We start from the raw sequence: 10,814 nt of genomic DNA on the forward strand, positions 1-10,814 counted from the left end.
AACAAAAAGACCAACATAAGTAAATGACGAGGAAAAAAAAAAAAAAAAGAACCAAGGCAAAATGAACCCCAAGGATAAGATTTACATAATACCAGAACAAAAACAAATACACAGAAACATTGACAGAACAAATGGATGGGAGGATGGTTATAAATCCTTGATGTGGGTGAGGAAGGTTATTTTGATTCTTCCTGGGTGTATCTTGATATCTTCATTAAAGGACTCAACTCTCCAGAGATAAAAGGAGATTAAAACTGCTTTCTATATAGGGGTAGTATTGATTAGGGAAAGAGGGTTACCTTGAAGCTTATATCTATATGTACATTTAAAAAAAATAGAAAAGCAAAAGAAAAACACAGGTATATGTATGAAAAAAGTTCAAGTTAAAAGGTTATTATGGAATATGTTGTATGGAACCTGTCATTGTAATGGTAAGTAGGTTAAAAAAATTTAAAAGAACAAGAATAGTGAGAATGAATTAAAAATATAAGTTGTATCTATAAGGTTTTAGGTAAATACCAGGAGCTTAATATCTTGTTTTCCCCTGATATGGGGGTTTTACAGTTTTATGGGGACCCTGTGGTGGTTTTCCTCTTGTTACTTTGGCTGGCTTTCTGGGAGAGGGCTTTCTGCATTGTTTTTCAGTCAGTCTTGCTTGGGTTGAGTCCTCCTGCCCCCTATCAAGGGGCTGGGTTCTGTGGAAACCAGTTTTCAGGCTTTTGTTCTCTGAAGGTTTTTGTTCTTTGGTGTCTTTTTGCGGCTTTTCAGAGGTTTAGTGGAAAGCAAACTGCACCCAGACTTCCATCTCAGAGAAGAGCCTCAGTATGCTCCCCTCTGGGTGGTCCAGAACACATAGATTCCCCCTCTGCAAACTCCATTGAGCCATGCATACTCCCACAGGCAGTGCACATCCCCAGCCATCATCCCAGGGATTGCCCGAAGTGCCTGCTTGTCTCTGCACCCCCATGCCACTAAAACCACGAGCGATATTCGTCCAGGGAACCCACTTCCAGTGATTGCCTTTGCCGGGATTGCTGTCTGGGTTCCAGACCTCAGGGTTTCATAAGTTGTTGCCTGGTGTTGAGAGATCCCAGCCAGAGATAGCCCACTGAGATTTTCAAGCCTGGGCTTGAGACCATCAGCTAGCATCCAGATGGAGCTCTTTCAGGGGAAGGTGGGGAGCACGATTCAGATCCCAGTCACACAGTGCATGCAGAGCGCAAAAGGCTGTGGTTCTAGAGAGCCTAGCCTAGTGCTGGTACAAGCAGCAGAAAGCCGGCGGCTCAGGGACCACTGCCTGGAGGCTTTGCCATCTCTGGCCCGGGTGGTTATAGGTGATGACTGTCCTGGGTCCGTGGACTTAAGTCCATGCCTGTGACCACCCGATTCCACCATTTGTCCCTTAAGATCTTTGCTCTTTTTGAGTGCTTTTAACCAGACTCCAAGTTAATGCTGGTCCCCAATCACAGGACACTTTCATATTGGGGTATTATTTTCCAATGGCCCGGTTCTGGTGGGTCCCTCCCCTTTCTGTTTATCCTCTGATATCAGTCCGATTTTTTCCACTCTGCTTTACCTTTCCACTGGCATCTTCTGCCCCCATAGAGATCCAGAAGTGTATAATCCTACATCTCAGCCTGATTTCATGGGTGTGCAGAGTGTTCTGGTAGAAAATTAGTTCACTTTAGGGGATCGGTTGAAACAGGGTCTCTAGTTCTCCGCCATCTTGTCTTTACTGCTGTTTATGCTCTTTCAATTTAATTACAGTTTGTTGATTTTTAAAACAGCCATTGATGCTTGGTTTTTTTTGAAGAGTATCATAAACCAAAAACCATAGACACCAAGATCTTGAGGGAAAAAAAATTCTAAATACTAAGGACATTATTAAGACCAATGATATTCTCTTTTGAGAAACAGGTACTTAACATTTGTTTGTGTAGAATATTTTCTGTAATATATGTTATGTCAGAAAGTGTGAGGGGTCTAAGACTTTACCCAACTTGCAACTAAACAAGTTAGTCTATGGAATTTCATGTATATCCTGACAGAAGTACCAGATTGCAGAGACACAGGCCATGCATTACTCACACCAAAAACATCAGCCTGGGTGGAATCTTGGTGCCAGTTCTTTGAGCCCCAATCCTCAATGGAACACACAGTGTCACAGTCTGGAGGCTGATAAGTCTAAGATCAAGGTACCAACATTTGTTGTCTGGTGGGTGCTCACTTCCTGGTTCATAGACATCTATCTTCTTGCTGTGTTTTCACATGATCGAAGTGGGGAGGGAGCTCTCTGAGGTGTCTTCATAGGGCACTAATCCCATTAATGAAGGCTCCACCCTCATGACCCAATCACCCCCAAAGGCTCCACCTCCTAATACAATCACATTGGTGTTAGAATTTCAACAAATGAATTTTGGGAGGACACAAATGATTAGCCAATAGCCCACAGTGAGAATCAGGTATTATTTGGGTATGCAGTGGATTTATATCACAGGAGAGGTTCTCCAAAATTATAACACGAAGTATTGGACAGCTGGTATATCATCCCTTTAGCCCTATGGGAGAGAAAGACTTTATTTTAATCTAAAATGTCAAAGGGTGTTGTGATATGAGGAGGGGAAGCTCTCTTGGTTTGTTACACTGAAATCTAATCAGATGTCTCTCATGGGATGGTATGCCTAAGTTTATTATGACTCTAGAATGTAAGCAAATCTTCAGGAAGATGAGGGAAATTTCTACTATCCTGAAATGTGTCCAGGAGTGAAATGTTCTGTAATTCCTTTCCTAAGAAGACCTGAAATATAAAAGACAAAAGAAAAAGAAAAAGACAACTCAGAGAAATCCAGGAAGAACTGCTGTCTGGCATTATGTTTATACTAGAATCAAGTAAGATTCTCATAGGCTCACAGGGTTTCTGAACGTAACAATGGCTCCTAATTCTTCTCAAGGTTTCCTTGTGGTAAATCAAGACCCTGTCACTGAGACTATTCTTAGTGAAAGTGTCTTGGAGCCTCAGGCTCTTAATGAAGTAGATGATAAAGAAGAAGATGGAACTGTTAATAGCTGGTTAGAAGAAAGCAAGAATGAATTGGTAACTATAAACTTGCAGTCAAATAGGAATGCAGACAAGTTTCTCTGCCAACTAAAGGAACATAATTCTGAGTTAATTAATAAATTGTGGACAGCAGAAAATCAGCAGAAAATAGTGACACAGTCACAAATAACAACCCCTCCAGGAACTCCATCATCTGCCCCCTCCATCAAGGAAGTAAAAAGCTGGCTCTCAATGCTACCAGTACTGCCAGGAGAATCCACACCAAGCTTCAATCTGAAGAATGTACTGAGACTCTAGACTCAAGCTATATTGTGGGACAAGTGTTTTTCACTTAATACACTTAATAAAAGTGTATTTTCACTTAAAGTGAAAGGAAAACTGGACTTGCATGCTTTTATCAAGCGGAAGATCATCACTTCAGCAGCTAGTACAACCTCCACAGACTTACCAAATAGCACTAAATCCAGACTGGATGTCCTCAAACACATGCTACGTGAAGTGGAACACTAAATGGAAGAATGTGAATGGTGGACAGAATGTGAGGTCAAGGGACTACAGAGTAGTCAGTCTTACAGGTTTCACTCTCTCACCGGTGACTCTCTCTATTTTCTGGTTTGGTACCATAAAGAACGTGAGGTCCAGCTGCATAAAGTAGAGATAAGGCAGCAACTGGAACAAGTGTTAGGTGATCATCGAGAGCTCACTGATGCACTTACAGCAGAAATTCTTCTTCATAGAGAAGAAAATACTGCTACCCAAGCAAGACTTTAGCAGTACATGGTCATAACAGGTGAGCAACTTCTATCACTCACACACGCCATGAAGAACTGTCCTTTGATAACCAGCAACAAAAAAAGTCAGGCATCAGAAATGGGATTCATGAGCAGGATATTTATAGATAAATCAGAGGCCCTGCTATAAATGCTAATGTCTCTGTGCCACTGGTGTTCAGAGTGGAAGAAGTGGTTGAGTTCCCAGAGAAAAACTTGTCTGTTAGACTATCTCAGGTACCAACCTCCTCAGATAGTGTGAATCTGGCCAATAATTTTCCAGCACTGATATTTGGACCTGGCAGCTCAAATAACACTATGAAGATAGAAAATCAACTCAGAATTCTCTCCCTTGTAGGATGTATTAAGGAGGACTATTCAAACTCATCCTGCTTTACAAATGCCTCCATTATGGAAATGATCGAGAAGGAACAAAATTGAGAAAAGAAGACCTTACCTAATGGTGCAGACTATCAGAATTCAAACAAGGAGAGTATGTCTTCATACTCAGTGGTGGATGGTCTCTCCCATGGGAAGAGATCTGGAGGATGAAGCCCAGTGTACTTATGTTAACCCCTTGAAGCCCCTCTGCAGTTCTTATTCAAACACTCAGCAGGCCAGAACCCCCAGCTTCTTAGAAGAGCCCCCAGTACTGGGAGATGAGCAACAGCTCAGAACAAATGAGGTATCAATACAAAGAAATGACATCATGGCAAGAATTGCTGTGTCAACAATGCGGAATTCACCTATCAAGGCACATTGGAAAAATAACACTGGGCCAGGAGAAGAGCAATGGGGATGGACTTCAGGAATTAAAGAAACAAGAGGTAAGTCATGCAAGTGAGATGACGGCTACTTTGGTAGCAACATGATCTCTAACACCAAGTAGCATGGAGGAATGGATTGCAGCAATGAATCAGCAGAGTATGGATGCTCATGAAAAACTCTTGCAGAGCAGCAGACACTTGCTGGTTTGAATCCCTCCTCTCCACCAACATCACCCATTCTGTCACCTCTCAGAGCACAGACTGAAGGAGGAAAGAGGACAACTGAAGTATCTATTATAGGAGCAGAAACCCCTAAAAGTTCAAAATGTAGTGCTATTTCTCTCACTACTGGGATAAACATAATAAGATCTTAAGGGGCTACTAGGAATTCTTGTTCTCCACTAAACACTGCCTTAGGAAGTAGGTGATGCATACCTCTTCATACAAGAGCAAACACTGAGGAACAAAATGAAGAAGGCTGGTTTGTTCTTTCTACCCACTTGACATGAATGACATTAGCTGTACAGAGTTTGTTCTCAGTAATATATCCGTGAGCTTCCACTCCCTTTTCCCTGCCCCTGCTTTCAAATTTTCATGTCCTTCTTTTAGATAAAACCTACACAGATCTTATGACATAGTATTTATGGAGCAAGGTATTTTAATTCTGACCTTTTCAATTGGATTTCCAACAACTAACCAATCTATAATCTCTGGTAAATATAATATTGACTATAGGGGACAATTATAAACTTAAAAACTTTCCAGGAACACTTTTTGAGGCTCTAATATTTCTTAATTTTTTATATTTTTTAATTTATCTATCTACTTACTGACCTATTTATTTTAAGTAGGCTCCTTGCCCAGCATAGAGCCCAATGCAGGGCTTGAAAACATGACTCCAAGATCAAGACCTGAGCTAACATTAAGAGTTGGATACTTAACTGAATGAACTACCCAGGCACCTCTTCATTCATTTATTTTATCATTCATTTAAAGTATTATTAAGCTCTAATGATAAAATAAATGCAGTCACAATCCAGCTAAAAACAATGTATAATCACACAAGTAGACAGAAAACTCCAACTATGAAAAGAGCTACCAATAGAATTTGACAGTTACAGAGATCAGAGAAGCTTCCCTGAGGCACTGATGCTGCTTAATGAAGAATGATTGTAATTTACCTAGAGGACCAAGGAAGGAAGGAAGGATACTCCAAGGAGAAAGAATGGCATGTGTGATGCCCCATGGAGGAAGCACAGCCTGTTCACAGCCCAGAGCAGAGGGATAGGACAGGTGGGATCCTGGTATAAGAAGGTGGTGGTATATAATATGAACTTTGCATTTGCTTAGGGATAACTGGCTTTATTTACTGTAATAAATAAAAAGCCATGGAGGTGTTTGTAGGGGGGAAAGAGTATGGTAATTTAATATACATTTTCAAAAGATTACTATGGCTGATGTTTACCAAAACAGAAAAAGACTTGCCAATATAAATGTATCTTGCAGTATGAATTCAAGCAAAGTATAGCCCACAGTGAAGTAAAACACTAAGCGCAGACTCTTCTTATGTAACTAGTATTTCATGACTTATGATATCACATATATATTACGATAGGCAGAATTCTGAGATAGCCTTAAGATGCCTAAATTCTACTTTGGGGCTCTATAGACTTCTCTCCTTTTGAGGAAAGGAATAATTTGTTAATATGATGAGATAAGACTCCTCTGATTAGTTTACTAATCAGATGACTTAATCAAAAGGGAGATTACATAAGCAGGCCTGTACTAATCAAGTATGCCCTTTAAAGGGTCTTGTCCTTCTGAATTTAGGGAGGTCTTAAGGTAAGAGGAATGGATGAAGGCACATATCAAGGATCTGAGTGTGCCACCTGGGAGCTAGAAATAGCCCAGATTTGACAGCCGGCAGGAAAGGGGGGTACTGCAGTCAGACAAACACAAGGAACTGAATTCTTCTAATCACCTGAATGAGTTTGGAAGACTCAAATCCCAGATGCCAATCTCAGTCCCACCCAAACATTAATTTCAGTCTTGTGAGGTCTGAGAAGAGGATCCAGCTAATTTGCCCAAACACCTGACTCAGAAAAAAGTATAAGATAGTATGCGGGTGTTGTTGTAAGCCCCTAAATTTTTGACAACCTGTTATACAGTGTTAGAAAACTCTGTGTGTGTTTGTGTGTGCATGTTCATTCTATAATCAATTAAGGCCTTTTTCTTGAATTGCTCTTGACAAACAATTATTGCCATGCTATCGAATTCCTAACTTCATTGTTAAATTAGGACAAAGTTTTAGTCAAAGTTTTGACAAAGAACATTAGTCATCACTACACAAAAATACACTGGTATGATATAATTGCTTGAGTCACTAACATGAAGTTGAAAATACATTGCAATTACAATAAAAAACAATTTTGAAGATGCTTTCTGACCACTTAGATTTGAAGAGGTTCAAATATGTAGTCTGAATGGGGGTGGATGCAGTTGTGTAGTCATAGGTAAAATTAATGCTTTCATCCCAACATTGTGCTCTCTAGATTAACCTCATGTCAACACAGTGCACAACACCTCACCTGAATGGCTACAGAGAATGTTAAATATTTTCTAAGCTGAAAATTAAGCGATTTGAAAATTCTAGATTCAATATACTGAAACAGAGAAATCATAGTGGTTGGTAGTTAAATGAGTCTGCATGGTCAATCATTTCATTACTAATTGTACTTCTTTTTTAAATATTTTATTTATTTATTTGATAGAGAGAGACACAGCAAGAGAGGGAACACAAGCAGGGTGAGTGGGAAAGGGAGAAGCAGGCTTCCCACCAATCAGGAAGCCTGAAGTGGGGCTCAATCCCAGGACTCTGGGATCATGACCTGAGCTGAAGGCAGATGCTTAATGACTGAGCCACCCAGGCTCCCCACTTCTTTACTAGATGTCCAAAGATTTTCCCCAAATGTTTAAATATCAAAATGAAGTTTCAACTACTGAATAATACATATAACATATACTCTATGTTTGTATAAAATAGCATAATTTTGATATTTAAATAAATGTCCATTTATTTTACCAGCATTACATAGAAGAGAAAAAACAGTCAATATATATCCATATATATCTATCTCCACACATACACATGCATATGTGTTTATATTATAATAATTAATGAAAACAATTACTAAAAATAATTTCCCCAATAATTTTTTTATATTTATACTCAGGACAATTCATGTTTGATAAACCTATATGTATGTATGTATGTATACATACATATGTATAAGCTTATATAAACTTATATATATATATAAATGTGTGTGTATATATATGTATATATATAAATATGTACTTATATATATTTATATATATATATAGAGAGAGAGATATATATCTCTCTATAGATACAGACCTATGTGTGGAATACTATCATATATATAACTTGAGTATATAAACCTGTACATATACATATACACATTCATTTTAGTTGACTGAATGAAAAAATCATTTTGATTATATAATCAAATATATATATAAATATATATATAACTAGATATCTCTTTGTAATTAAAGATATATATTTTTAAGATTATTTATTTATTTATTTATTTGACAGACAGAGGTCACAAGTAGGCAGAGAGGCAGGCAGAGAGAGAGAGGAGAAAGCAGGCTCCCCGAAGAGCAGAGAGCCCAATGTGGGGCTTGATCCCAGGACCCTGGGATCATGACCTGAGCCGAAGGCAGAGGCTTAAACCCACTGAGCCACCCAGGTGCCCCTAATTAAAGATATTTAATAGAAAAATATTTACCTTATAAAATATAATTATATAATTAAAAGTATTCATAGAAATATCAGTATTATTTTTAGAAGGACAATTTTTTATTCTTATTAAAATTAAACATTAAAATTTTAATGTTTTGTGATATATTTTTTTAAAGATTTTATTTATTTATTTCACAGACAGAGATCACAAGTAGGCAGAGAGGGAGGCAGAGAGAGAGAGGGAAGCAGGCTCCCTGCTGAGCAGAGATCCCGATGTGGGGCTCGATCCCAGGACCCTGAGATCATGACCCAAGCCGAAGGCAGAGGCTTTAACCCACTGAGCCACCCAGGCGCCCCAGTTTTATGATAATTTTAATTTATTTTAATTTAATTTTAATGTTTTATGTTTTAACATTAAAACATAAAAATTAACATTAAAAATATTATTATTATTTTCAGAGAAAAGAAAATACCCCTAGGTGAGTCTTTTCAGTTTTTATCAAAGGAAAATTAGAAGTTTTCCCATGGGTGAAGAAAGCAGTAGCATTCTCTCCCTTTTGAGTGACACACTAGGCAAATATCAAACATTTTGTTAGTGCATTGCATAGAGAGATGTATTTCCCAAAGGTCTCAAAGTCTTGACAACTATATGTTTATGTGTATATATATATACATATATAACTGTCCTTTGATGAAGTATAGCATAAAAACAATTCATGAAAGATATGAAGCAAGATGTGTGAAAATATTAGATTCTTCTGAAATTATAACTTCTAATCATTATAATTACCCAATATTTTAACATATTTCAAAAAGTTATCCAACTTTGTCAGTAGTTTAGTTACCAGTGACACTGCACTAACTGAAAGACACTGAATTAAAAATATGCAGCACAAAAACAAGGTTTCTAAAAGCTAGGTGTTAATACAGCTATATATAAATATTTCTCATTCTGAAAAATTACCTATATCTACCGTTTTGACATTGTGTGTTCAATATGTAGATATTGCAAAAAGAAATTTAGTTACCTAAATTTTCAAATGAGGATGATATCGAGGTAAGAGAGTTAAAACCAAAACTTTTTCAGTGAATTACCTTAATGACATGATTGTACATTGGCTTCTATACTAAGATGCAGAAATGGATGTACAATTGGTGAAGATGTACATTATTACGTGTTGTGTGATAGAAAATATTGGTATAAGTCGCTTTTCTTGCTAGTATTTCACCCATCATATTTTGTAGAAATAATGCTTATGATGTGGTAAGTGTCCAATAAGACTAAGTGTGTCTTTCAACATATAGATATTTTTCTCTTATGTATGATATATAATTCATATTGAGCTTTCCTCAAAATAATCAAGTCTCCCAATATCAAAACCTTACTCCTTTATTTTTTTTTAGGGAGAGAGAGAAAGAGAGAGAGCATGAGCAGGGGGTGGGGAGCAGGGGCGTGGAAAGGGGAAGGGGGAGAGAGAGAGAATCCCAAGCAGGCTCTACACCCAACACTGAGCCCAGTACAGGGATGGATCCCACAATTGGGAGATCATGACCTGAGCCAAAATCAAGAGCCTGATGCTTAACCGACTGAGCTACCCATGTGCCCCCAAACTTTACTCCTTTAAAAACAAGAAATAATGCTTAAGTGATTCATGAAGGATTATGATATAACGCTAAAGACAAATAAATTGGTTGGTGCTGTTATTTTATTATATCAATTGTGCTATTAATATTTTATAATTTAAAAACCCATTTTATTCCAAAATTTGTAGAACATGAACCATGGAATAGATGTTTTATCATAAATCTTATTAAAAAAAAAAGACTCAAGTTAAATTAGCGTCATCTATTTGTTCGGACACTAAAGATTTTAATATTCCCATTTCGGTAAGCAAAACAAAGCTTGAAAAGTAAATATGTTAATCAAGATCATATAGTTAGTAAGCAGCTAAATCTGTTTATATCCAAGACTTAACTTTTATAACCATCCTACTTATACAGCAGCCCACATAACCAATGAACTGGGACTTTTGACATAGAAGGAAATTATTGATTAAAATATTTTTTATTTAAAAAGTAAATTTCATTGACTTTGAAATCTTTGTATGAATGGTTGAAGTAAAACATGTACTTCTAGCTTATTATTTCATTAGAATTTTAAATAAAAAATCAAGTGAAAAAAAGTAGGAAAAAGGAAGCATTATTTAATTTGTCAATGTACAAATATTTTCACTAGAGTTAAGTGCCTGCAAAGTCGTTCACAGTATTAGGTCTTCTCTCAGACTAAAATAAAGATTTGACTGATAAAAAAAATACAGCCTTAATTTTTTAACTGAATTGGATTTTCTGAGTACTTGATGTTTTGTCCCTATAGGATCAATGAATCACCTGTTTTTCCTAGATGGAAACAGCTGAATTAGAAAGCGTGCTTCTCTTTTTCAGTCCATTAT

The 10,814-nt window shown here is 37.3% G+C and overlaps 1 pseudogene across 1 annotated transcript; it reads left to right on the plus strand.

Annotated features, from left to right (window-relative positions):
* The first annotated feature begins 1,153 nt into the window (after positions 1–1,153).
* Positions 1,154–4,969, plus strand: LOC308340209 (spindle and centriole-associated protein 1-like; annotated as a pseudogene). Its single transcript has 2 exons — positions 1,154–1,334; positions 2,913–4,969. The product of its transcript is annotated as a spindle and centriole-associated protein 1-like (transcript).
* The last annotated feature ends 5,845 nt before the right edge of the window (positions 4,970–10,814 follow it).

Source organism: Martes martes (genome assembly GCF_963455335.1).
Source record: "Martes martes genome assembly, chromosome: 3".
NCBI classification, from domain to species: Eukaryota; Metazoa; Chordata; class Mammalia; order Carnivora; family Mustelidae; genus Martes; species Martes martes.